The sequence below is a fragment of the Oncorhynchus masou genome, chromosome 6 (genome assembly GCF_036934945.1).
Source record: "Oncorhynchus masou masou isolate Uvic2021 chromosome 6, UVic_Omas_1.1, whole genome shotgun sequence".
Taxonomy (NCBI): domain Eukaryota; kingdom Metazoa; phylum Chordata; class Actinopteri; order Salmoniformes; family Salmonidae; genus Oncorhynchus; species Oncorhynchus masou.
The window spans coordinates 46,113,016-46,140,551 of NC_088217.1; positions in this window are offsets into that span (position 1 = coordinate 46,113,016).

Sequence of the window (27,536 nt, forward strand, 5' to 3'; positions counted from 1 at the left end):
GACCGGCATCTGAACAAAAACGATTCTGACTTGGAACATGTCAGCATGTTTTTCAGTAATGGAGGGTAGTCTTAGCTTTAGAATAGATGTTTTAAATTGGAGGACTTGTGTTATGCATTGACAGGTTTGGGATCACAGTGGATTTAGTGACTGAAGATCAGTTCGACTGGAGTAGCTTAGCATTGATAGCTGATAGTTTGTCAGGAACAGCGGGTAAAGACTGTACAGTCGTGGCCAAAAGTTTTGAGAATGACACCAATATTACTTTTCAGAGTTTGCTGCTTCAGTGTCTTTTAGATATTTGTCAGATGTTACTATGGAATACTGAAGTATAATTACAAGCATTTCATAGGTGTCAAAGGCTTCTTTTTTACAATTACATGAAGTTCATGCAAAGAGTCAATATTTGCAGTGTTGACCCTTCTTTTTCAAGACCACTGCAATCCGCCCTGGCATGCTGTCAATTAACTTCTGGGCCACATCCTGACTGATGGCAGCCCATTCTTGCATAGTCAATGCTTGGAGCATGTCAGAATTTATGGGTTTTTGTTTGTCCACCCTCCTCTTGAGGATTGACAACAAGTTCTCAGTGGGATTAAGATCTGGGGAGTTTCCTGGCTATGGACCCAAAATATTGATGTTTTGTTCCCCGGGCCACTTAGTTATCACTTTTGCCTCATGGCAAGGTGCTCCATCATGCTGAAAAAAGCATTGTTCATCACCAAACTGTTCCTGGATGGTTGGGAGAAGTTTCTTTCAGAGGATATGTTGGTACCATTCTTTATTCATGGCTGTGTTCTTAGGCAGAAGTGTGAGTGAGCCCACTCCCTTGGCTGAGAAGCAACCCAACGCATGAATTGTCTCAGGATGCTTTACTGTTGGCATGACACAGGACTGATGGTAGCGCTCACCTTGTCTTCCCCGGACAAGCTTTTTTCCCGGATGCCCCAAACAATCGGAAAAGGGATTCATCAGAGGAAAATTACTTTACCACAGTCCTCAGCAGTCCAATCCCTGTACCTTTTGCAGAATATCGGTCTGTCCCTGATGTTTTTCCTGGAGAGAAGTGGCTTCTTTGCTGCCCTTCTTGACACCAGGCCATCCTCCAAAATTCTTCACCTCACTGTGCGTGCAGATGCACTCATACCTGCCTGCTGCCATTCCTGAGCAAGCTCTGTACTGGTGGTGCCACGATCCTGCAGCTGAATCAACTTTAGGAGATGGTCCTGGCGCTTGCCGGACTTTCTTGGGCTCCCTGAAGCCGCCTTCACAACAATTGAACCGCTCTCCTTGAAGTTCTCGATGATCCGATAAAAGGTTGCTTTAGGTGCAATCTTACTGGCAGCAATATCCTTGCCTGTGAAGCCCTTTTTGTGCAAAGCAACGATGACTGCACGTGTTTCCTTGCAGGTAACCATGGTTGACAGAGGAAGATGATTGACAGAGGAATGATTCCAAGCACCACCCTCCTTTTGAAGCTTCCAGTCTGTTATTCGAACTCAATCAGCATGACAGAGGGATCTCCAGCCTTATCCTCGTCAACACTCACACCTGTGTTAATGAGAGAATCACTGACACAATGTCAGCTGGTCCTTTTGTGGCAGGGCTGAAATACAGTGGAAATGTTTTTGGGGGATTCAGTCATTTGCATGGCAAAGAGGGACTTTGCAATTCATCTGATCACTCTTCATAACATTCTGGAGTATATGCAAATTGCCATCATACAAACTGAGGCAGCAGACTTTGTGAAAATTAATATTTCTGTCATTCTCAACTTTTGGCCACAACTGTAGGTCTACTTACATCTTTTCTTCCCCACATAATGTCACTATATGCCGTTTGGACTTTAATGCAGCAAACCTTTATTATTTAGGTCTATTAGATGATATCTGTGAAGTAGACGCACAAAAAAGGTTAGGTGTTAAACAACATTTCTCTTTCTCTATTAGCCTGAGGACCTGAGCCCTAGAATCAAGCTTCAGGACAACTTGGCCTGATGACTCCTGGCTGTCCCCAGTCCACCTGGTTGTGCTGCTGCTCCAGTTTCAACTGTTCTGCCTGGTCTAGGGAACCCTGACCTGTACACCGGGCACGCAACATTGTCCCGGACCTACTGTTTTCGACTCTCTCTAGACCGCACCTGCTTTCTGGACCTCAATGCTCGGCTACAAAAAGGCAACTGACATTTACTCCTAAGGTACCTGTTGCACCTTCTTCAACCACTGTGATTATTATTTGATCCTGCTGGTCATCTATGAACATCTTGAAGAAGAATCTGGCCTTAAATGGCCATGTACTCTTATCTCCACTCTGCGCAGCCAGAAGAGGACTGACCACCCATCAGAGCCTGGTTCCTCTCTTCCTAGGTTCCTTCCTTTCTATGGAGTTTTTCCTAGCCACCGTGCTCCTACATATGCAATGCTTGCTGTTTGGGGTTTTAGTCTGGGTTTCTGTATAGCACTTAGTGACATCTGCTGATGTGAAAAGGGCTTTATAAATAAATGTGATTGATTGATATACACATGCAACTAACAGTTATTAAAACATTTATGATCTCATGGTTGTTCAAGAACTTCACAGGTAAATAAATAAGTGTGTGTCTTTGAACATGTGTAAGCTGTGTGTAAGAGAGAGCTGTGTGATGCGCGGGGGAGGGTAATAAATTAATTAACAAATTATCCGATTAACATAATTAAAAGTATGGTATACTAATAAAAGTCAACGTGACATAGTTTGATTAAACATCTTGCCCATGGCTTCAGTTTCAGACATGCCTTTTAGTTATTATAATTTAAAAAGTGAAATGCGCATTGTTTCTCTGCCAAAAATGATTGTTAATTCTTTCCACAGATGCTTTGGAATCTTTTTTATTCGAACTTTGATAGGCTTTGGTTGCCTACAATCAATACTTTCTTAATTTGACATGAGCTCACTACATATACACTATATATTTTTCTGAGATGCCATTGCATCTTAATTCTGTACATTTAAAAAAATCTAAATAAGCATTTTTATATCATGTTATTCTATTTTTGCCCTTGACATTTAAAGGATAAATGTACCTTCTCAAGAGGTCAGTAAACCAAGTGTTGCTAACTTTAATCAAATCAATGTATCATGTAATTAGCACAAATTAAGCCTTTCCACGTCATTTGCAAGAATTCTGTCCAGAATTAGACCTTTAATTACGGTGACGCACCTGTGTTAATTACTAATGAGATTGTGGAAGTGCCTGCAGAAGCACGTTCAGTAAAAGGAGAAATTAAAGGTTGAGTAAGTTGTTTTAGAAGCTAGCAAGATGCATTACTTACCAACAACAGCAGCAAATCCCCCTCAAAAACGACATCCCATTTAGAAATGTACGTTCCTTGCTTTGTCTAACTACACTATCTTGAATCAAGTAAAATACTTTTTTTTGTGGTTCAGAGTAGTGATGTGCAGTTTGAGAACGATTCATTCTTTTTGAAAGACTATTTTTACTGACTTGAGAGTCATGATTCATTTTTCAGAGTGACTCGTTCATTTTAGTAGTTCGTTTGACATACTGGCTGCAATGAATCCTACAGCAGGATTAATACCTCGTTCCTCCAGCTCAGCGGCTCCGGACAGCGCATAGAATAAAAATACATGTTTAGAACTGTTAACTGATCGCATTGTGCAGTAATTCATGCAATTTATTAATGGTGCTTGCGAAGCAAAAGTCCCCACTTTAAATATTTGACATACTACTTATTATTTTTCTTCTAGTTTTGCTTTAGCACCTAATTCCTCTTACACCGTGTAAACCAAAAAAAGCCACTCAAACTTGACATTGTGTTTACGGGAATGGATTGAGTTGCTGGTATACAACTTGGTCCTTTTTGTCCATCTTCACTTTCATAGGACTTTCCAACGTTCTAAATCTCCCAAGTGTGACATTATCACTTCCATTTACTGTAAAGGCAACCACACAACTTTTGAAACATATCAGTTACGTTGACCACTTTGCCAACAACTGAGACAAAAAGTTAGAGCGTATGAAATCTTTTTCTGCTTATCAAATCTGAACTCGGAACAAAAATATCTTATACTGATCAAACGATACAGCTGTTTAGCTAACCGAGTCAGCCATTTCCTCTAACTTCTTTTATAAACCGCTGACATTTTGACCACTTTCCCAACAAGTTAGACAAGTTATTGGCCATGACATATTTGTCTACTTATCTGCTATTCAAATCTGTCGTCTAAACAAAAATATCTCTTATAGATCAAAGTTACAGCTGTTTTAGTAACCGCATCAATAACATTTTCTGTGAACTCTTAGAAACAACTGCCGTTTGACCACTCCCCCAACAAGTTAGACTAAAACATAGAGTATATGAAATCTTTGTCCACTTCTCTGCTGTTTAAATAAAAAAATTGGAACAAAATTCGCTTTTACCAATAAAAAATAAAAGCTGCTTATCGGAGTTGAGTGATGGAAAGTAACTAGTTAATTAACGTCAGCTAACAGCTCTCATGTCCGTTGCTATGGATACTCATTCTCAGAACCATCATTTGTTTTCTCCGATTTCAACACGGACTGCAATTTTTGATGGACCTTAAACAAGCAGACACAGCATGTAGAAAATGAATGAAGGAAAACAGCACTGCCCTACTTTTGCATTTGTCTAACATTACACTGCATAACGCCGACCACACAACTACCAAACACAACTACTGACTGCAACCACACAACTATGGACCACAACTACTGACCACTAATGACCACAACTCACCCCAACCACACAACTACTGACTGCAACCACACCACTATGGACCACAACTACTGACCACTAATGACCACAACTCACCCCAACCACACAACTACTGGCTACTACTGACCACAATCACACAACTATTGACCACACAACTACTGGCTACTACTGACCACACAACTACAGACCACAACCACAAAACTACTGACTGAAGGTGACCAGATTTCTGAAATGAAAACGGGACATTTCCAGGGACAGCTCCAGCCGGGGACAGGCCACCAAAAAACGGGGACTGTCCCTGGAAAACGGGGACGTCTGGTCACCCTATACTGCCTACAACTACTGACCATAACTGCACAACTACTGACTGCAACTACTGTCTCAATCAATGAGGCACTAGGCGAAAAGGGTCCATATCAGGAGATATCTTCACATGGCATGTTTTTGATATTCTAGAGAATTACAGACCATTTCCAATTAATGTTTTGTGGATTTATATCATATCCTGACAAATGGGTGTGTTCTGCTATTGCAGCCACACCCGTTGCTGACAGGTGTATAGAATTTAGCACACAGACATGCAATCTCCATAGACAAACATTGGCAGTAGAATGGCCTCACTGAAGAGCTGTGACTTTCAACGTGACACGGTCATAGGATGCCACCTTTCCAACAATTCAGTTCGTCAAATCTCTGCCCTGCTATAGCTTTCCCCCGTCAACTGTAAGTGCTGTTATTGTGATTTGGAAACATCTAGGAACATCAACGGTTCAGCCGCAAAGTGTTAGGCCACACAACCTCACAGAATGGGATCGGCGAGTGGAGAAGCACATAGAGCATAAAAATCATCTGTCCTTGGTTGCAACACTCACTACCGAGTTCCAAACGGCTTTTGGAAGCAAAGTCAGCACAATAATTGTTTGTCAGTAGCTTCATGAAGTGAGTTTCCATGGCCGAGCAGCCACACACAAGCCTAAGATCACCATGCCCAGCGTCGGCTGGAGTGGTGTAAAGCTCGTTGCCATTGGACACTGGAGCACTGGAAACGCGTTCTCTGGAGTGATGAATCACACTTCACCATCTGGTAGTCCGACAGACATCTGGGTTTGACTAATGCCAGGAGAACGCTACCTGCCCCAATGCATAGTGCTAACTGTAAACTTTGGAACAATGCTCTGGGATTGTTTTTCATGGGTTTGGCTAGGCCCCTTAGTTCCAGTGAAGGGAATTCCTAATGTTACAGCATACCATGACATTCTAGATGATTCCGTGCTTCAAACGTTGTGGCAACAGTTTGGGCAAGGCCCTTTCCTGTTTCAGCTTGACAATGCCCCAGTGCACAAAGCAAGGTCATACAGAAATGTTTTATCGAGATCGGTTTATAAGAACTTGACTGGCCTGCACAGAGCCCTAACCTCAACCCCATTGGGATGAATTGGAATGCCTATTACAAGCCAGGCCTAATCTCCCAACATAAGTCCCCGACCTCATTAATGCCCTTGTGGCTGAATGGAAGCATGTCCCCGACGCAATTTTCCAACATCAAGTGGAAAGCCTTCCCAGAAGAGTGGAGGTATTTCCAGCAGCAAAAGGGGGACCCATCTCCATATTAATGCCCATTAATTTGAAATGAAATGTTTGACGAGCATGCTTTTGGTCATGTAGTGTATGTGATATCCTATTTTCTCTCTTCATGTTAGCAAATACTGACTGTATGCATACATATTCCTTGATAACAAAGTATATTGATTCCAGATATGCTTCTCTTGGCTGAGGTCCATATCCGGATCTTGATATGCTGAAAATAAAGATGATTTCTGATGTATTTCTGAGTTTAAAGCAATAATTTGTCAAATATGAAATTCCTCCGGATATCATTCATGGTATTGCCGGCTATTGACTTATGAGTTTGTAAGCGGTATGTGGTCGACTTGACAACTGAAGAAACAAAGAAGTGAGAAGCTGTTCAGAAAATACTTCAAATAAGTTAGAGTAGATAATTTTAGATGTTTTATTTATCTTAGTAACTAGAATCAAGAACGTTAGCTAATTTGGCCAGCAATCAGTAGGGCTAGCTAGCTAGGCTTGATAGGGGAGTAAAAGCTAACTCGTAGCCTAGCTAGCTAACTGTTATGAATTTTATGAATAATGACTAAACAACGTATACATTTAACTATAACTATAACTAATTAAACTCTACCCTGTTTTACTATATCTGGTTAATAATGTTAGTTCATAAGAAAGAGGTTATGTAGCATGGACAAGGGCAAATTGGAAATCATAACCATTGTGGAAGAAGGAATGTATGTGTGCCTAACAAAAACAAAGAGGTTAAGGATCCTATGTTTGATCTGACCCAGCTATAACTCTGTGGGTATGAAATAAGACAGCGAGAGCCCCTCCAGGTTTTCCCGTATCTGGGGGGGTCTGGAACTGTCAGCTAAGTGGTAATAAACTGTGGTGAGACTTCAGGAGATTATCCAGATAACAAATAACATTTACTTCCCTTCAAGTATGTTTTTTTATTTTACCCCCTATTAATCCTCTAGGTGACAGCTAACATTTTTTAAATGTTTTAGTGTATTTTGTATTACTGGTTAAAATAAGCTAGTTTGCTAACTGGCAACTTGGTTAGCTAGCTAGCTTGTTTCAGTTCGTTTTCTCATCATGAATGAAACAGGTAGAGTAGCTACCTTTTCGGTATGGTTATGTGAAATGACATTTTCTTGCCATTTGACACAATTTTGATTTATGCATTAACAGTTTGGAGTGGATCACAGACCAACACTACCAGCACCTTGGGTCTGGACTATGAGGGACTGCCATTGACGACCCAATCTGCACCCATAACAACTGTGTGCAACTTGTATTTTCTGTTAAATAAAATACATTTTTAGCAAAGATTGGCCTATATTTGCGTCTTTACAGAAAACATGTTGTGATTGCAGCTTTGGCTTTGCTGTGCTGCATTTAAAAAAATGGCAGAGATGTGCTTTGGATTAAAAATGACAATGTTAGCTTTTCTGTGCCTTGTAGTCTACGACTGAATATTGTGCAAATGTATGCTCAGCTATGTCACCTTCATGTGAAGAAACACAATTATTTTTGGCACCTGAACAGGTAAATTTAATTTGGGCGCTGGACATTGATCATGAGTCAGCTTTAGTCCATTTTTAATCAGACATATGAAGATGTATATTATATATCATGTAAGAATTTTTTTTTTTTATTATGACTTTTGGGAGAAATACGGATCCATACATGATCAGGTAATGACTACATATATGATACATATCTGAAAGTACAGTACCAGTCAGAAGTCGACACCAACTCATTCAAGGGTTTTTCTTTCTTTTTTTTACACTTTTTCTACATTGTAGAATAATAGTGTTGACATCAAAACAACATGTAATCATGTAGTAACCAAAAAAGTGTCAAACAAATCAAAATATATTTGAAATTCTTCAAAGTAGCCACCCTTTGCCTTGATGAGAGCTTTACACACTCTTGGCATTCTCTCAACCCCAACCCGCTTCACCTGGATTGCTTGTCCAACAGTCTTGAAGGAGTTAACACATATGCTGAGCACTTGTTTGCTGCTTTTCCTTCACTCTGCTGTCCAACTTATCCCAAACCATCTCAATTGGATTGAGGTCAGGTGATTATGGAGGCCAAGTCATCTGATGCTGCACTCCATCACTCTCCTACTTGGTCAAATAGCCCTTACACAGCCTGGAGGTGTGTTGGGTCATTGTCCTGTTGAAAAACAAATGAGAGTCCCACTAAGTGCAAACCTGATCGGATGGTGTATCGCTGCAGAATGCTGTGGTTGTCATGCTGGTTAAGTTTGACTTGAATTCTAAATAAATCATTGTCACCAGCAAAGCACCACCACACCATCACACCTCCTCCTCCATGCTTCATGGTGGGAACCACACATGCAGAGATAATCCGTTCACCTACTTTGCGTCTCACAAAGATTCGGTGGTTCGAACCAAAAAAATCGAAAGTTCAGACTCATAAGACCGAAGGACTGCTTTCCACTTGTCTAATATCCATTGCTCGTGTTTCTTGGCCAAAGCAAGTCTCTTCTTATTATTGGTGTCCCTTTAGTAGTGGTTTCCTTGCAGCAATTTGACCATGAAGGCCTGATTCATGCAGACTCCTCTGAACAGTTGATGTTGAGCTGTGTCTGTTACTTGAACTGTGTGAAGCATTTATTTGGCTGCAATCTGAAATGCAGTTAACTCTAATGAACTTATCCTCTGCAGCGGAGGTAACTCTGGGTCGGTCTTTTCCTGTGGAGATCCTCATGAGAGCCAGTTTCATCATAGTGCTTGATGGTTTTTGCAACTGCACTTGAAGACACTTTCAAAGTTCTTGGCATTTTCCAGACTCACTGACCTTCGTGTCTTAAAGTAATACTGGACTGTCGTTTATATTTGCTTATTTAGGCTGTTCTTGCCATAATATGGACTTAGCTCTATTTAGTGAAATACCATCTTCTGTATACCAGCCCTACCTTGTCACAACACAACTGATTGGCTCAAACACATAAAGAAGGAAAGAAATTCCACAAATGTACTTTTAAGAAGGCACACCTGTTAATTGAAATGCATTCCAGGTGACTGTCTCATGAATCTGGTTGAGAGAATGCAAAGCTGTCATCAAAGGGTGGCTACTTTGAAGAATCTCCAATTTAATATATATTTTGATTTGTTTAACACTTTTTTTTGGTTACTACATTCCATGTGATTCCATGTTTGTTAATTCATACTTTTGATGCCTTCACTATTATTCTACAATGTAGAAAATAGTACAAATAAAGAAAAATCCTGGAATGAGTAGGTGTGTCCAAACTTTTGACTGAATGTAATCCGATTACTTTACTGAGTTTGGGTAATCCAAAAGTTACGTTATTGATTACAATTGGACAGGTAACTAGTAACCGATTACATTTAGAAAGTAACCTACCCAATCCAGGACTAATCAGAATCCATGCTTCAAGATTGTTTTGATCACGCGGACTGGGATATGTTCCGGGTAGCCTCTGAGAATAACATCAACGTATACACTGACACTGTGACTGAGTTCATCAACAAGTGTATGGCGGATGTTGTTCCCACTGTGACTATTAAAACCTACCCTAATCAGAAACCGTGGATAGGTGGCAGCATTTGCGCAAAACTGAAAGCACAAACCATCGCATTTAATCATGACAAGGTGAATGGGAATATGGTTGAATACAAACGGTAGTCATTCCCTCCGGAAGTCAATCAAACAGGCAAAACGCCAGTACAGAAACAAAGTGGAGCTGCAATTCAACAGCTCCGACACGAGACGTGTGTAGCAGGATCTACAGACAATCCCGGATTACGAAGGGAAAACCAGCCATGTCGCAGACATCGACGTCTTGCTCCCTTGACCAGTTAATACCTTCTTTGCCAGCTTTGAAGATAACACAGTGCTACCGACGCAGCCCACTCCCAAGGACTGTGGGCTCTCGTTATCTGTGGCCAACGCGAGGTAAGACATTTAAACGTGTTAACCCTCGCAAGGCTGCCGGCCTAGACGGCATCCCTAACTGCGTCCTCAGAGTATGCGCAGACCAGCTGGTTGGAGTGTTTACGGACATATTCAATCTCTCCCTATCCAAGTCTGCTGTCCCTACTTGCTTCAAGATGTCCACCATTGCTCCCGTACCCAAGAAAACAAAGATAACTGAACTAAATGACTATCGCCGCGTAGCACTCACTTCTGTCATCATAAAGTGCTTTGAGAGGCTAGTTAAGGATCATATCACTTCTACCTTAACTGACACACTAGACCCACTTAAATTTGCATTACCGCCCCAATAGATCCACAGACGATGCATTTGCCATCACACTGCCCTGTCCCATCTGGACAAGAGGAATACCTATGTAAGAATACTGTTCATTGACTGCAGTTCAGCCTTCAACACTATGGTACCTTCCAAGCTCATCATCCTGGGTCTGAACCCCGCCCTGTGCATCTGAGTCCTGAACTTCCTGACAGGCCGCCCCCAGGTGGTGAAGGAAGGAAACAACACTTCCATTTCGCTAGTCCTCAAAACGAGGATGAAGAATTTCCTCTAAGACCCTCACAAACTTCTACAGATGCACAATTGAGAGCATCCTGTCGGGTTGTATCACTGCCTGGTACGGCAACTGCATTGCCCACAACCGCAGGGCTCTCCAGAGGGTGGTGCAGTCTGCCAAACGCATCACTGGGGGCACACTGCCTTCCCTCCAAGACACCTTCAGCATCTGATGTCACAGGAAAGCCAAATAGATCATCCAGGATGTCAACCACCCGAGCCACGGCCGGATTCACCCCACTACCATCCAGAAGGCGAGGTCAGTACAGGTGCTTCAAGCTGGGACAGAGAGACTGAAAAACAGCTTCTATCTCAAGGCCATCAGACTGTTAAAAAGTCATCACTAGCCGGCTACCACCCGGTTACTCAAGGCTGCTAACCTATATACATAGACATGGAATCACTGGTCACTTTAATAATGGCACACTAGTCACTTTAATAATGCTTACATACTGCTTTACTAATTTCATATGTATATACTGTATTCTATTCTACTGTATTTTAGTCAATGCCACTCCGACAGTGCTTGTCGTAATATTTATATATTTCTTAACTCCATTCTTTAACACTTTGTGTGAATTGTTAGATATTACTGCACTGCTAGGAGCACAAGCATTTCGCTTCACCCGCAATAACATCTGCTAAATATGTGTGTGACCAATAACATTTTATTTGATTTTGATTTTGTTTGACAAAGACAGCGGTTGGAACCAAAAATCTAGCGCCCGTAGCACTCACTTCCGTCATCATGAAGTGCTTTGAGAGACTAGTCAAGGACCATATCACCTCCACCCTACCTGACACCCTAGACCCACTCCAATTTGCTTACCGCCCCAATAGGTCCACAGACGACGCAATCGCAACCACACTGCCCTAACCCATCTGGACAAGAGGAATACCTATGTGAGAATGCTGTTTATCAACTACAGCTCAGCATTTAACACCATAGTACCCTCCAAACTCGTTATCAAGCTTGATACCCTGGGTCTCGACCCCGCCCTGTGCAACTGGGTACTGGACTTCCTGACGGGCCGCCCCCAGGTTGTGAGGGTAGGTAACAACATCTCCACCCCGCTGATCCTCAACACTGGGGCCCCACAAGGGTGCGTTCTGAGCCCTCTCCTGTACTCCCTGTTCACCCACGACTGCGTGGTCATGCACACCTCCAACTCAATCATCAAGCTTGCGGACGACACTACAGTGGTAGGCTTGATTACCAACAACAACGAGACGGCCTACAGGGAGGAGGTGAGGGCCCTCGGAGTGTGGTGTCAGGAAAATAACCTCACACTCAATGTCCACAAAATAAAGGAGATGATTGTGGACTTCAGGAAACAGCAAAGGGAGCACTCCCCTATCCACATCGACAGGGACAGTAGTGGAGAGGGTAGTAAGTTTTAAGTTCCTCTGCGTACCCATCACAGACAAACTGAATTGGTCTACCCACACAGACAGCATCGTGAAGAAGGCGCAGCAGCGCCTCTTCAACCTCAGCAGGCTGAAGAAATTGGGCTTGTCACCAAAAGCACTCACAAACTTCTACAGATGCACAATCGAGAGCATCCTGTCGGGCTGTATCAGCGCCTGGTACGGCAACTGCTCCACCCACAACAGCAAGGCTCTCCAGAGGGTAGTGAGGTCTGCACAATGCATCACCGGAGGAATACTACCTGCCCTCCAGGACACCTACACCACCAGATGTCATAGGAAGGCCATAAAGATCATCAAGGACAACAACCACCCGAGCCACTGCCTGTTCACCCCGCTATCACCCAGAAGGCGAGGTCAGTACAGGTGCATCAAAGCAGGGACCGAGAGACTGAAAAACAGCTTCTATCTCAAGGCCATCAGACTGTTAAGCAGCCACCACTAACATTGAGTGGCTGCTGCCAACATACTGACTCAACCCCAGCCACTTTAATGATGGAAATGAATGAAAAAAATGTATCACTAGCCACTTTAAACAATGGCACTTAATATGTTTACATACCCTACATTACTCATCTCATATGTATATGTATATACTGTACTCTATATCATCTACTGCATCTCACCATCTTTATGTAATACATGTATCTCTAGCCACTTTAAACTATGGACCTTTAAGGTTACATACCCTACATAACTCATCTCATATGTATATGCTGTACTCGATACCATCTACTGCATCTTGCCTATGCCGTTCTGTACCATCACTCATTCATATATCTTTATGTACATATTCTTTATGCCTTTACACTTGTGTGTATAAGGTAGTAGTTGTGGAACTGTCAGGTTAGATTACTCGTTGGTTATTACTGCATTGTCGGAACTAGAAGCACAAGCATTTCGCAACACTCGCATTAACATCTGCGAACCATGTGTATGTGACAAATAAAATTTGATTTGATATTAATCAAGGAACCTACCAAGTACAACTCTAAATCTGTGACCATGGGCACCCTCTTAGATATCATCCTGACCAACTTGCCCTCTAAATACACCTCTGCTGTCTTCAACCAGGAACTCAGCGATCACTGCCTCATTGCCTGCATGCTTAAGCAGTCCATGGACAAACGACCACCCCTCATCACTATCAAACCCTCCCTAAAACACTAGAGCGAGCAGGCCTTTCTAATCGACCTGGGTATCCTGGAAGGATATTGACCTCATCCCATCAGTAGAGGATGCCTGGTTGCTCTTTAAAAGTGCTTTCCACACCATCTAAAATAAGCATGCCCCATTCAAAAAATGTAGAATTAAGAACAGATATAGCCCTTGGTTCACCTCAGACTTGACTGCCTTTGACCAGCACAAAATCATCCTGTGGCGTTCTGCATTAGCATCGAATAGCCCCCACGATATGTGACTTTTCAGGGAAGTCAGGAACCAATATACATTACACAGTCAGTTAGGAAAGCAAAGGCTAGCTTTATCAAACAGAAATTTGCATCCTGTAGCACTAATCCCAAAAAGTTTTGGGACACTGTAAAGTCCACGGAGAATAAGAGCACCTCCTCCCAGCTGCCCACTTCACTGAGGCTAGGAAACACTATCACCACCGATAAATCTACGTTAATCGAGAATTTCAATAAGCATTTTTCTACGGCTGGCCAAGCTTTCCACCTGGCTACCTCTATCCCGGCCAACAGCTCTGCACCCCCTGCAGCAACTTGCCCAAGCCCCCCTCACTTCTCCTTCAACCAAATCCAGACAGCTAATGCTCTGAAAGAGCTGCAAAATCTGGATCGCTACAAATCAGCTGGGTTAGACAATCTGGACCCTCTCTTTCTAAAATTATCCACCAAAATTGTTGCAACCCCTATTACTAGCCTGTTCAACCTATTTTGTATTGTCTGAGATCCCAAAAGATTGGAAAGCTGCCGCAGTCATCCCCCTCTTCAAAGGTGGAGACACTCTCGACCTAAACTGTTATAGACCTATATTCATCCTGCCCTGCCTTTCTAAAATCTTTGAAAGCCAAGTTAACAAACAGATCACCGACCATTTCGAATCCCACTGTACCTTCTCCACTATGCAATCTGGTTTACGAGCTGGTCATGGTTGCCCCTCAGCTATGTTCAATGTCCTAAATGATATTATAACCACCATCGATAAAAGACAGTACTGTGGAGCCGTCTTCAGGCATTTGGAAATTGCTCCCAAGAATGAACCAGACTTGTGGAGGTCTACAATTTATATTGAAGTCTAATTTCTCTTGATTTTCCCATGATGTCAGGCAAAGAGGCAATGAGTTTGAAGATTGGCCTTGAAATACATCCACAGGTACACCTCCAATTGACTCAAATGATGTCAATTAGCCTATTAGAAGCTTCTAAAGCCATGACATACTTTTCTGGAATTTTCCAAGCTGTTTAAAGGCACAGTCAACGTAGTTTATGTAAGCTTCTTACACACTGGAATTGTGATACAGTGAAATAATATGTTTGTAAACAATTGTTGGAAAAATTACTTGTGTCATGCACCAAGAAGATGTCCTAACTGACTTGCCAAAACTATAGTTTGTTAACAAGAAATTTGTGGAGTGGTTGAAAAATGACTGTGACTGACCAACCTAAAAAAAAAAAACTAACTGTATGTAAACTTCCGACTTCAACTGTACTTCAGCCAATCATATTGCAGCAATCTGTTGTTTACCCTTGGTTGAACACTGTACGCAATGTTAGGAAGTAGCAGTAGCCACCGTAGTATGGTGGTGAAAAATGGTGTTTTATGAAGAAAGTATTCATATTTCCCCCCTCCCCCGCCTCCTCACCATTAAATCAAGGTAAGGAGGAATTTTGAAAAAAAGTAGGAGAATTTCGGAAGGGTATTCATTTTTACAGAGTTCATTCAACCAGCTAATGATAGGGGGAGTAGTGGTAATTATATAGTTTAGGTGACATCAGATAACTTGGAAACTCTCCCACTCTGACCCCTCTCATATGTCTCCTCGCTTTCTCATACCCTTGAGCCATTGAGCAAGGCACTAAACCCCTCACAACAACTGCTCCACATGCATGCAGTGTGGCAGCCCACTGCTCCAACCTCTCCGACCTGCATGTGTGTCTTTCGGAGCGTTTAGGATGAAGTGAAAGTAACATTTTGGTTGGACCTTCAGTGTACAACTGACGAATATAGTGATCTTAATCGCTTAATCTTAAAAAAAAGACAGCCTGAGGTCATTGTGGTAATGTTTTTCCTTCATTAAAATGCGTTTGTTCCCACCTTCTGAAAGAAAAGCGATTTACTTCAATAAGTATTGAAATCAAAAGGCTTAACAGGTTAAAGCATTATCGTCATGCCTCCTTTACAGTAATAAGCTATTGGCAAAGTCTGCACCGTAATTACACTTAGTCCTTAATTACTTAATTAGTGCGTAACAGCTCTATCCTTAATTCAACTATGCAGCCACAGGTGCGTACAGACGCGTGCCCCCTCAGATTTATCCTGTTTAAAAAATACAGTATATATACAAAAGTACAGTGTAAATACAAAAGCATGTGGACATCCCTTCAAATTAGTGGATTCCGCTATTTCAACCACCCCATTGCAGACCGGTGAATAAAATAAAGCACGCAGCCACGCAGTCTCCATAGACAAACATTGGCAGTAAAATGGCCTCACTGTAGAGCTCAGTGACTTTCACTGTGATGGTGTCATGTCCCAACAAGTCAGTTCATCAAATACCCTGCTAGAGCTGGCCCGGTCAAATGTAAATGTTGTTATTTTGAAGTGGAAATGTCTAGGAGCAATATAAATGTCTCAGCCACAAAGTGGTAAGCCACACAAGCTCACAGAACGGGACCGCTAAGTGTGGAAGTGCGTAGCGCGTCTGTCCTTGGTTGCAACAGTCACTACCAAGTTCCAAACTGCCTCTAGAAGCAACGTCAGCACAATAACTGTTTGTCGGGAGATTCATGAAATTGGTTTCCATGGCCAAGCAGCCGCAAACAAGCGCATAAGATCACCATGCGCAATGCCAAGTGTCGGCTGGAGTGGTGTATAGCTCGCCTCCATTGGATTCAGGAGCAGTGGAAATGCATTCTCTGGAGTGATGAATCATGCTTCACTATCTGACAGTCTTTCAGACGAATCTGGGTTTGGCAGATGCACAAAGCAAGGTTCATACAGAAATGGTTTGTTGGGATCGGTGTGGAAGAACATGACTGGCCTGCACAGAGCTCTGACCTCAACTCCATTGACCACATTTGGGATGAATTGGAACGCCGGCTGCGAGCCAGGCCTAATCACCCAACATCAGTGTCCGACCTCACTAATGCTCTTGTGGCTGAATGACAGCAAATCCCTGCAGCAATGTTCCAACATCTAGTGGAAAGCCTTTCCTGAAGAGTGGAGGCTGTTATAGCAGCAAAGGGGGACCAACTCCATATCAATGTCCATGATTTTGGAATGAGATGTTCGACGTGCAGGTGTACACATACTTTTGGTCATATAATGTATATCTAGTTCTTGTTTTTCTGTATTGCTACTAGCCACCTAGGAATTTTATTAATTTGGCTTCAGCTAGCACAGATAGGTTCCCAATCTCCCAACCTTATAACTAGCTATGAAGAAGCCATTTCCGGCTATCAATCAAGTTAGTAACTAGCTTTGTCTATCTCTTTTAGCTGGCATTCCTGCTGGCAAAGTTGGTAGACTTTAGAAAAGCAAGCAATAACTAAATGTACTGAACAAGGCTTAAATTCCTTTCAATCATTTACCCAGAATTTAGCAGAGATGCAGCGAAGAATATTTAGTTTCTTTAAAAAAAATAACCAACAGTCAGGAGGATACAGACAGCTTACATGTGCTTACATAAGCAGAAAAATATGCATTTTTTTTACATAGAATTAATCATAATAATTATGGCCCCATATAGCAGGAAAAACGTTTTTTCAGGTGTTTCAAAAACGCTAAATTCTTCAATTTATGGTCGGGGGCCTAGCCCCCTTTCGGATCATCTCCCAGCCATCCTCAGTACGTTGTGCCCCCTCAAAGACTACAGTATTTAAAACATAGAATCATTGATCCTTTATAAGGTATACATTGTTGTGATAAAATTGGCTAATAAATAAGGATATTTAAATTATATTATGATGAAATAAAACATTTAAAAAACCTACCTGGTTTTCCCCATGTACTGTAGGCTACTGCAAAATCTGTCAAAGAATTTAGCCTGGAAAAATATTGATTGTAATGGAGGATATTTCTTCCAGAACAACACAATTCTTCCAGAAAAACAGCAAAAACAACAACACAATTATTATCAATAAGTAGTCACACATTATTAATAAAGTAATATGCTAAATAAAACAATACTAACAAATTAGTAATACCACTAATAGTAGGCTAATAATAATAATTTAAAAAATAATGTGGTAGTATTGTTACTATTATTATTATAATAAAAATAACGAAGTAATGTGATTGAAATGAAATCATGAAATGATGTAAAACGAACACAAGGCCACACAAATACAATTTGCAAACCATGTTCAGATCACACCACGTTTACATGATTAAAAGTCCATTCCATCCCAATATATACCTGTAGACCTACATTAGTCTTTCATAAACAACAAAGACAATACCAAAATCCCAATTTACACAAGAGCGTTATTTTCGCCTCTGGTCAAATTTCTTGAAGAAAGTCGGGGGCAAATCCGAGTTCTGCTAGTAGTGAACTTTTACCAATCATGAATAGTTCAGAACTAGCGGAATTCCAGACTTACCCTCGAAGCGATGCAGCATTTTATGGAGGAGCTCGATGAGGAGATGGCAGGTAGGCTTTACAAGAAGTTCCTTCAATTTAATGGTTTAGTTGTGCTATAGCCCCCAAAAAAAAAAATAATAATAATAATTGCGTAACAGGATAAAGGAGCATTTGTCAATCGTAACACAGTCAAACAGCTAAGAATAGTGAAAGTAGGACAAAAGAAAACACGGAGGTAACACTTTAACAGACTGTTCTTGCGTGTCATCGTGTTTGCTGCTTCCATCCTCTCCCATTCTTGGAGGTCTTCTGAAGTCTGTTAGTTAAACGTCTCATTTAACAACTCAAGTAAACGGAAAACGATACCAGGAGTTAAACAAAACCCTTAACCATGCGTATGTTCTACCACCAGGGACTAAATCTGTCTTCATTCTGGGTTTTGGATAAACCCTGCCTCCACAAAATTAATCATCAATCAGGAGAGATTAAGACGTTTCTGACTGGACTCCTGTCAATACTAATTAGACTTTTATTGGTAGGCTAAATCCTGCAGAACCCCATTTGTCCAAATAAGCTGCTTTAGTCTGTAGACAAATCCCTCCATGCTTACATCTGTCTAACCCACATACAGTGCCTTCAGAAAGTATTCATACCTCTTGACTTTTTTCACATTTTGTTGTTACAGCCTAAATTAAAAATGGATAAATATTTTTTTTCCAAGAACCCAAGGACCACTCTAATAGACCTACAGTGTTCCTTGGCTGAGATGGGAGAACCTGCCAGAAGGACAATGGTCTCTACAGCACTTCACTAATCTGGGCTTTATGTAAGAGTGGTCAGACAGAAGCCACTCCTGAGAAAAAGGCAAACGACACGCCTGGAGTTTGAAAAGGCACAGCTCATCACCTGGCTTTTTCAGGGGGGGGGGACTGGGAGAGGGAACAATGAATGGAGCCAAATATAGGCAAATCCTTGATGAGAACCTGTTTCAGGGTGCAAACGACCTTAGACCGAGGTAAAGATTTCCGTTCCAACAGGACAATAACCCCAAACATACAGCCAAAGCAACGCTGGAATGGCTTCATAACAAGAATGCGAAAGTACTTGAGTGGCCCATTCAAAGCCATTAATTGAATCCTATTGAAAATATGTGGAAGTACTTGAATATTGCTGTTCACAGCTGCTCCCCATCTAGTTTTCCCAGAAGAAATCTGCAGAAGAAAAATGGGAGAACGTGCCCAAATCCAGATGTGCAAAGCTGATACAGACATACTCAGTAGTGTAAACTACTTAAGTAAAAATACTTTAAAGTATTAAGTCATTTTTGAGGGGCATCTGAACTTAACTATACATATTTTTGACTACTTTTTCACTGACACCCAAAAGTACTCGTTACATTTTGAATGCTTAGAAGGACAGGAAATTGGTTCAATTCACATACTCATCAAGAGAACACATGGTCATCCCTACTGCCTCTGATCTGGCGGACTCACTCTGAGTGTTGGAGTGTGCCCGGGGCTAGCAATACATTTTTTAAATAATAAAATGGTGTGGTCTGCTTTGCTTAACAAGGAATTGGAAGTGATTTATACTTTCACTTTTGATACTTAAGTGTATTTCAGCAATTACATTTATTGTTAAAACTTAAGTATATTTAGAACCAAATACTTACAGTAGTACAGTGGGGCAAAAAAGTATTTAGTCAGCCACCAATTGTGAAAGTTCTCTCACTTAAAAAGATGAGAGAGGCCTGTAATTTTCATCATAGGTACACTTCAACTATGACAGACAAAATGAGAAAGAAAATCCAGAAAATCACATTGTAGGATTTTTAATTAATTTATTTACAAATTATGGTGGAAAATAAGTATTTGGTCAATAGCAAAAGTTTATCACAATACTTGGTTATATACCCATTGTTGGCAATGACAGAGGTCAAACGTTTTCTGTAAGTCTTCACAAGGTTTTCACACACTGTTGCTGGTATTTTGGCCCATTCCTCCATGCAGATCTCCTCTAGAGCAATGATGTTTTGGGGCTGTTGCTGGGCAACACAGACTTTCAACTCCTTCCAAAGATCTTCTATGGGGTTGAGATCTGGAGAATGGCTAGGCCACTCCAGGACCTTGAAATGCTTCTTACGAAGCCACTCATTCGTTGCCCGGGCGGTGTGTTTGGGATCATTTTCATGCTGAAAGACCCAGCCACGTTTCATCTTCAATGCCCTTGCTGATGGAAGGAGGTTTTCACTCAAAATCTCACGATACATGGCCCCATTCATTCTTTCCTTTACACGGATCAGTCGTCCTGGTCCCTTTGCAGAAAAACAGCCCCAAAGCATGATGTTTCCACCCCCATGCTTCACAGTAGGTATGGTGTTCTTTGGATGCAACTCAGCATTCTTTGTCCTCCAAACACGACGAGTTGAGTTTTTACCAAAAAGTTATATTTTGGTTTCATCTGACCATATGACATTGTCCCAATCCTCTTCTGGATCATCCAAATGCTCTCTAGCAAACTTAAGACGGGCCTGGACATGTACTGGCTTAAGCAGGGGGACATGTCTGGCACTGCAGGATTTGAGTCCCTGGCGGCGTAGTGTGTTACTGATGGTAGGCTTTGTTACTTTGGTCCCAGCTCTCTGCAGGTCATTCACTTGATTGATCATTTTGACCCCACGGGGTGAGATCTTGTGTGGAGCCCCAGATCGAGGAAGATTATCAGTGGTCTTGTATGTCTTCCATTTCCTAATAATTGCTCCCACAGTTGATTTCTTCAAACCAAGCTGCTTACCTATTGAAGATTCAGTCTTCCCAGCCTGGTGCAGGTCTACAATTTGGTTTCTGGTGTCCTTTGACAGCTCTTTGGTCTTGGCCATAGTTGAGTTTGGAGTGTGACTGTTTGAGGTTGTGGACAGGTGTCTTTTATACCGATAACAAGTTCAAACAGGTGCCATTAATACAGGTAACGAGTGGAGGACAGAGGAGCCTCTTAAAGAAGAAGTTACAGGTCTGTGAGAGCCAGAAATCTTGCTTGTTTGTAGGTGAACAAATACTTATTTTCCACCATAATTTGCAAATTAATTAATTAAAAAATCCTACAATGTGATTTTCTGGATTTTTTTCTCATTTTGTCTGTCATAGTTGAAGTGTACCTATGACTGTACCCTACTGTATTTTACTGGGTGACTTTAACTTTTACTTGAGTAACTTTCTGTTAAGGTATCAATACTTTAAGTATCACATTTTCACCACTGGACATACTGTACATACCCAAGACGAGTCAAAGCTGTAATCGACTCAGATGTGTCAATACTTAAACTACCGGTCAAAAGTTTTAGAACACCTACTCATTCAAGGGTTTTTCTTATTTGTACTATTTCTACATTGCAGAATAACAGTGATGACATCAAAACTATTGAATAACCACAAATGGAATCATGTTGTAACCAAATAAGTGTTAAACAAATCAAAATATATTTTATATTTCAGATTCTTCAAATAGCTACCCTTTGACTTGATGACAGCTTTGCACACTCTTGGCATTCTCTCAACCAGCTTCATGTGGTAGTCACCTGGAATGCATTTCAATTAACAGGTGTGCCTTCTTAAAAGTACATTTGTGATATTTCTTTCCTTCTTTATGCATTGAGCCAATCAGTTGTGTTGTGACAAGATAGGGGTGGTATACAGAAGATAGCCCTATTTGGTAAAAGACCAAGTCCATATTATGGCAAGAAAAGCTGAAATAAGCAAAGAGAAATTACAGTCCATCATTACTTTAAGACATGGAGGTCAGTCAATGCGGAAAATGTCAAGAACTTTGAAATTTTCTTCAAGTACCGTCGCAAAAACCGTCAAGCACTATGATGAAACGAGCTCTCATGAGGATCGCCACAGGAATGAAAGACCCAGAGTTACCTCTGCTGTAGAAGATACGTTCATTAGAGTTAATAGCCTCAGAAATTGCAGCCCAAAGAAATGCTTCTCAGAGTTCAAGTAACAGACGCATCTCAACATCAACTGTTCAGAGGAGAATGTGTGAATCAGACCTTCATTGTCGAATTGCTGCAAAGAAACCACTACTAAAGGACACCAATAAGAAGAGACTTGCTTGGGCCAAGAAACACAAGCAATGGACATGAGACCGGTGGAAATGTGTCCTTTGGTCTGGAGTCCAAATTGGAGATTTTTGATTCCTACCGCCGTTTCTTTGTGAGTGGGGGAACGGATGACCTCCGCATGTGTATTTCCCACCGTAAAGCATGGAGGAGGAGGTGTTATGGTGTTGGGGTGCTTTACTGGTGACACTGTCTGTGCTGTATTTAGAATTCAAGGCAAACTTAAACAGCATGGCTACCACAGCATTCTTCAGCGATACAGTCCCACTAAGCCTAATCCAGATGGGATGGTATCATTTGTTTTTCAACAGGACAATGACTCAACACACCTCCAGGCTGTGTAAGGTCTATTTGACAAAGAAGGAGAGTGATGGAGTGGTGCATCAGACCTGGCCTCCACAATCCCCCGACCTCAACCAAATTGAGATAGTTTGGGATGAGTCGGACTGCAGAGTGAAGGAAAAGTAGCCCTTAAGTGCTCAGCATATGTGGGAACTCCTTCAAGACTGTTGGAATAGCACTCCAGGTGAAGCTGTTTGAGAGAATGCCAAGAGTGTGAGGGGAACGGCACCGCAGTACCTCCAGGCTCTGATCAGGCCCTACACCCAAACAAGGGCACTGCGTTCATCCACCTCTGGCCTGCTCGCCTCCCTACCACTGAGGAAGTACAGTTACCGCTCAGCCCAGTCAAAACTGTTCGCTGCTCTGGCCCCCCAATGGTGGAACAAACTCCCTCACGACGCCAGGACAGCGGAGTCAATCACCACCTTCCGGAGACACCTGAAACCCCACCTCTTCAAGGAATACCTAGGATAGGATAAAGTAATCCTTCTCACCCCCCCCTTAAATGATTTAGATGCACTATTGTAAAGTGGCTGTTCCACTGGATGTCAGAAGGTGAATTCACCAATTTGTAAGTCGCTCTGGATAAGAGCGTCTGCTAAATGACTTAAGTGTAAGTGTAAGTGTGCAAAGCTGTCATCAAGGCAAAGGGTGGCTATTTGAAGAATCTCAAATATAAAATAAAATGTAGAAAATAGTAAAAATAAAGAAAAACACATGAATGTGTAAGTGTTCAAAAACCTTTGACCTGTAGTGTATGTAAATTAGATATTTTTGAATTAAATTTTCGTTAAATTAGAACAACTTTCTAAAAACATGTTTCCATTTTGTCATTATGGGGTATTGTGTGTGTGTATGGGTGCAAAAAAACTCAATTTAATCAATTTTTTGTTCAGACTGTAACCACAACTGTCTATATAAGGTCCCACAGTTGACAGTGCATGTCAGAGCAACAACCAAGCCATGAGGTTGAAGGAATTGTCCGTAGAGCTTCGAGACAGGATTGTGTCGAGGCACGGATCTGGGGAAGGGTACCAAAAATGTCCGCAGTATTGAAGAACCCAAGAACACAGTGACCTTCGTCATTCATAAATGGAAGAAGTTTGGAATCACCAAGAATCACGTCTGGAGGAAACCTGGCACCATCCCTACTGTGAAGCATGGTGGTGGCAGCATCATGCTGTGTGGATGTTTTTCAGCGGCAGGGACTGGGAGATTAGTCAGGATGGAGGGAAAGATGGACAGAGCAAAGTACAGAGAGATCCTTGATGAAAACCTGCTCCAGAGTGCTCATTACCTCAGACTGGGGCAAAGTTCACTTTCCAACAGGACAACAACCCTAAGCACACAGCCAAAACGATGCAGGAGTGGCTTCGGGACAAGTCTCTGAATGTATTTTAGTTGCCCAGCCAGAGCCCGGACTTGAACCCGATCGAATATCTCTTGGAGAGACCTGAAAATAGCTGTCCAACCTGACAGAGCTTGAGAGCATCTGCAAAGTAGAATGGGAGAAACTCTTCAAATACAGGTGTGCCAAGCTTGTAGCGTCATACCCAAGAAGACTCAAGGCTGTAATCGCTGCCAAAGGTGCTTCAACAAAGTACTAATTTAAAGGGTCTGAATACTTATGTAAATGTGATATTTCAGTTTTGCAGGTCTTGTACAGGTCAGTACAGTGCCAGCACTGTTATTGCAATGTGCAGGGGTACTGGAGAGAAAGTACATGTAAACAGCGGTAAAAGTACATGTAAACAGCGGTAACAGTACATGTAAACAGGGGTAAATGTGTCTGGTAGCAGGTTAAATACTAATGATAATAATAATTGTAATAAACAATATAGTAGCAATGAATGGTAATATTAATCATTATAATAAATACATTTATTTTGGCAGTAGGGTATGTGGCGTGTGCATGGTAATGAGTGAGTGTGAGTTTATATCAATGGAGGCTCCTCAGAGGAGGAATAGGAGGATCATCCTCCTCAGTGAATTTCATAAAAATAAAAATAATAAAACATTGAAAAAGTTCTACTTTTTTTCTATATATTCACATCAGCAAATAATGGATTAAAATGCAATGAAGTTCTACAGTAGCCTCAACAGCACTCTGTAGGGTAGCACCATGGTGTAGCCAGAGGATAGCTAGCTTCCGTCCTCCTCTTGGTACATTGACTTCAGTACAAAACCTAGGAGGCTCTTGATTTTCACCCACTTCCATAGACTTACACAGTAATTATGACAACTTCCGGAGGACGTCCTTCAACCTATCAGAGCTCTCGCAGCATGAACTGACAAGTTGTCAACCCGATCAGAGAATTAATCTAGTACTGAAAGCATAAGCTACAGCTAGCTAGCACTGCAGTGCATCAAATGTGGTATGTAGTTGACTCAAAGAGAGAGAAAGACAATAGTTGAACAGTTTTCAACAAAGTTGTTTCTTCAAAAATGAAGAAGAACCGAGTAAGAGACAGAGAGAGAAAGAATTTGTCTTCTTTTTTTCACTTGCAGTTTCACTTTCTTAGCTAGGAAATGCAGCTGGCTAGTTACTTAAACACACGGCTCAAACAGAGGGATGCTATGTTAGCTAGCTGGCTATGACCATCCAACAAAACACTGGAACTCTTCCAAGTCAAGGTAAGCTTTTGGTTTTATTAATTTATTGCCACTGGGGCCCGCCAGTGTAACTGCTTACTGACTATACACTGTAACGTGACTGCAAGATTATAGCGGGTTTACTAACGCATTAGTTGTATTAGCTATGTTGACTAGGACGTTACTTTAGCTAATATGGGGATAACGATGTAATCTGTGTGTAGTGGTCATGACAAGGTTTGGCTTGGAAAGTTTTTTTTCACCTGGTCACATACAGCTGATGTGTTGTTCATTGAAGTCCATAAACAAAGGGAAAAGGTGAGAGGAGAGTGCATAGAGGCGGGAAGGAATAAAACATGGTTGCTATGAAAGTGAACTGTGTTTATGCGTGATTATGAGTGTTTCCATTCCGCCGATTCTGTTTGAAAACTGCTTCTTAAACGGAATTAAACGAAACGGGGATAACAATACCTGAATTTGTCCAATGGAAACTCTCGTTTGCAACTGTTGGACTAATTATTACACCCTAGATAAGCTAGATGCATACAAGAGCGCACAATGCGTTATTGAATGTGTCAATGTCTGTCCATGTGTCACTGTCTGTCATCTCAAATTTTTGTCTCGACCTGTCTGCACCTACATTGTGAACTTCATTCATAGGCGAGGTTGTAGCAACCCCATGATGGGTATAGGGAACATTTGAGTATCATGTAGTATCCTAAACCTATCGATGTTACATTGAACTGGGTGAACGGAATATGAATGACAGTCATCCAACATGCTGTAATAGAAATAAGGCCATGCTCATGAAGAATGAAATTGTCCTCCCTCATCATAAACGGCAATGTCCACCACTGGTGTATATGTAAGGTGTCAGTAGTGAGTGTGTGAAAATGATTGAATGTAAAGAGTGTCAATGTAGGTGTGTGTGGTTGAGTGGTAGAGACCTGAGGATGGGCATAGGGTTCGTGCCAATAGTCTGTGGGACAGAGGGAGGACATGGGTAGTTAGCTATTCAACAGTTTTATACTATTCAATGGTCTTATGGCCTGGGGAAATAAGCTCTTTCGGAGCCTGCCGGACAGGAGAAGAGAGAACAGTCCATGGTTCGGGTGGCAGGAGTCCTTTGCAGTCCTTTGCACATTTCCTGCCATTCTAGACATTTTGCCATGGCTTGTACCATGTTCATACAGTGGCGATTTTAGCATGTAAGTCTTGGTGCTGAAAAAAAAGGTGTGATGCATGCCAGCAATGCCACTATACAACACAACAATAAACAATAAATGAATTGCTCTATAACGGTGACAAACGGTGCCCACAAACTGTTAGAGCCTACATAAAGCTGTCCCAACAGGAGAGTCCCAACAGCAGTCCCAACACCTTACCACAGCTACACATGGCTATCACTGGAACCTTGTCTGGCAGCGAAACAGTTCATTCAGCCTCATTTACAGCCTTTTATAAAAACATAGGTGATATGGCCGACTTGCTGAAACAAATGTGGTTTCTACTGACAATTGAGATGTACAAACTACGGCATAAGGGGAAGACAAGCGAATAAGAGGCAATCCGTAATTGAGATTAAGACATTAATGAGTGAGCTAGGACCGACGTAGCCAATATAACTATTTGTTCAGCACTTTTGAAATGTACAGCGTCAGAACAGCCGTTCTTACAGTGTTCTCCCTGTACACCAAGTCAGAACTGTAGGATAAATAAAGGGGGCATATAAGCAGACAATGGGAGCTCTTACAATATGCAATGATTACATTTCTCAAAAACAGGTTATAGGCTACATGTGCACCACCAAGTCAGAACAGTAGGGGAAATTAAGAGGTGAAAATATACCAAATTATTAGGGTGAGGCACATGGGCTACTAACAGCTTACTACACAACATAAACTTAATATTACTTTCTTAGCTACAGTATACATATCCCCCTGGCATATTACATAATTTATGCAGCAGAATACAAGACATTTTTGGACTCACCTTATTGTGCGAATAGCAGGCTAATGATTACTTGCAATACTTGCAGTTAGCCACTGATTCCTTCCAAACCACTTATTGTTGAATTTGCGATTTCAAACTTGTTGTGTAATGTTTATGTCCAATGGCCGATGAGCACCGATATCTGTAATTTCTCTTCATTATTTCTCTTCATATGATAAGGATTAAAAGGATTTGCCAGTAGATTGTCGACTTGATTCATGATGATGACTGCTAGCTAAGATTTTGAAAGTATGATGTTGACATGATCAGTCCAATCCAAGCTACTGTAGATATAACATGATTTGATGTCATTTTGTCTGTGGCCAATGACCTTGAATCTTCTTGAATGGGCACTTCTAATGTAAATCTATGGCAGCACCCAAGGGGCTTGAATTTTCAAGCTTTACCCTTAGACTTGGAGGTGACGTAGTGTCCCCATGA